The sequence below is a fragment of the Solanum pennellii genome, chromosome 7 (assembly GCF_001406875.1).
Source record: "Solanum pennellii chromosome 7, SPENNV200".
Lineage (NCBI taxonomy): Eukaryota > Viridiplantae > Streptophyta > Magnoliopsida > Solanales > Solanaceae > Solanum > Solanum pennellii.
The window spans coordinates 12,953,879-12,956,267 of record NC_028643.1 but is presented as its reverse complement, the minus strand read 5'-3'; the positions used below and the strand labels follow the sequence as shown (position 1 = coordinate 12,956,267).

General features: G+C 32.6%; 1 long non-coding RNA gene across 1 annotated transcript in view; it reads left to right on the top strand.

The window, feature by feature from the left end:
- The first annotated feature begins 679 nt into the window (after positions 1-679).
- The window catches only part of LOC114077909, a 2,790-nt gene continuing 1,080 nt past the window's right edge, over positions 680-2,389 (top strand). The window contains exon 1 of the long non-coding RNA XR_003579283.1: positions 680-1,184. This is a non-coding gene — a long non-coding RNA (uncharacterized LOC114077909). The remainder of the gene's footprint in view (positions 1,185-2,389) is intronic.

The following is a 2,389-nucleotide window of genomic DNA, read 5'->3' as shown; positions in this document are numbered from 1 at the left end:
ATTGATTAAACCGAGCTTCTTAATTTTACTCATGTAATAGCCACGACGAGAAGATCAAAGTTACCTAAAATTAATACGGATATGAATAGAAAATGAATCTTTCATTCTCAAAATATAATTTTTGTGTGTTGTTGGTTTAAATATCTATCGCATTATCAAGTAAATTCACTTACAACAATACGTAAGCCTTGAAATATTTACATAATAGGTTCGATAGTTAGAAAGGTTATTCTAAAAAATTTCATTTTAAAAAAATATTACGCTATATTTTTAAAATATCTAGTACGTACATATGTACGTTATATACAATGCAATTCACATTTAATACAATGTAAATAAATGTTGATAATTTAGTGAAATTACTTAGCGTTTTTTATGAAAATAAAAAGAATCACACTATTTGAAATTTTGGAAGTTGAAATTTGTATTTCGCTTTACTTTTTACAAATAATATTTAGAATTTGAATAATTTTGTCTGAATATGATTTGACCCCTCAATTTCTATAAACCCCCCAACTTGACTAGCTTAACCATGTACACATTTTTTCATTCAACTTGACACATTTTCTTTTTGTTGGGGCGTGAGTTTCTCAAAAAAATTAGACATAATGATGAAACTTGCAACTTTTGCGATAGTGCAAGGATGTTTTTTGTTCACTTATACAATACAAGGATGTACTTTAGGTTTAAGTTATACTTTCATGGATGAGATTAGCCAAAACCTCTCATTTTTTCTTCTTCATAAGACGAAACCCACAAAAGACATCATCCGCAACAACTCCAAACAGCGTCTGCAGCAGCCATCGTCACCGATGTTCCCTTTCCCCCATTTTAGGGGATTTTCAAATCCTTTCACTGTTATCTTGATAAGAGGCAGAGGAATTTGAATTTCAAATTCAAAATTTCACCCGTTTTCCTCCTTAATCGGCCCTAATTTTCCTCTATACAAACTACCCTTAACCATTGTTGAAGGGAGGAGCGAGCATAGATAGAGGATTTTGGAGTTTGAGTTCTTTGGCAATAGTCTTTTTACACTTAAAAATTTTATATTTAGATCTCTAATTCTATGTTCTAAGAAGGTCGCCACTCATATTTTCTTGGCCTGTTGTTCATTTATTCAAATTTTGGGGTAGAAGAACCACTGCCCTCCTTTGCTCGTCGTCATAGTCGCTACTCCAATAAAGGTGATATCTCTTCTACTCTTACTTCATTTTGGCCAATCATCAATATAAAAAAGTAGTTATATATCTATGTCGTTCTTTTTGCTTGAGCTCGATTTGTTTGGTAATGTATGGATTTGAATGCTTAATATGATTCAAAATGTGATTGCTCTCCTCCAATGTGTGCTTGTTTTGGTTCATGGACCCTTGGTTAAATCAATCAGATTTTTGTAGCATGTAGCATGTTTCTGGGATATTTTTTTTCTTTTTGTTTGCACATAGTACAATCATTTTTTTGCTCTCTCTCTCTCTCTCTCTCTCTCTCTCTCTCTCTCTCTATGCTAGAGCTATCGTATATTCGTATGTCCGTTCTTACTCCTTTTTTAGGTGATGAACTACTACCCTTGTTTATATTACCTTTGATGATGTGTGTTTTGACCTGATATTTTCCTTTAGTATATTAGTTCTCTTTCATTCCAAACTGTAGTCCTTCATAAATATATTTTTTGTGTGACCTTCTTGTCAGAGAGGCGAACCCAGGATTATAATGCTTGGGGTGCATCAATATAAACATAGCATAAATATAAGGTTTAAGCAAAACATAAAATAAAAATAAGCTTAAAGTGGGACTTGAACCTTGTTTTAGAGGGTGATAACTCTAGCTTCTACCAATTGCACTAGCACACTTCTATGCTTTTTATGGGTGCACTGTTAACTATATTTTTATTTCTACTAGTTCTCAAAATAGATATACATACATACATATCATTTTTTTGGAAGTTACCGGGTGCACGTTACGGTGGGGGTCCGCCCCTGCTTCTTGATATACTCCCTCTGTTTCAAAAAGAATGACCCTTTTTCCTTTTTAGTATATGCAAAAAAGAATGACTCATATCCTTTTTTGACAACACTTTAACTTTAATATTTCACGTGGCATGTTTAAACCACGAGATTAAAAGACATTTTGGTACATTTGACTTAATTTTAATTTAGAACCACAAGATTAAAAAGTCTTTTTTCTTTTCTTTAACTCCGTCCAAGTCAAACTAGGTCATTCATTTTGAAACGGAGGGAGGATACATTATGCAGTATTCTGTCTCGTGCAAGCTATAATCTTCATGGTTTTTTATTTTCTGCCCATTGTCTCTTTTCTTTGTGTGTTGACATGCTCTTAGCTTTGTTGCTTATTAAAAATCAAGAATAGAATTTGCTTTTGGTCGTTTTTTTAT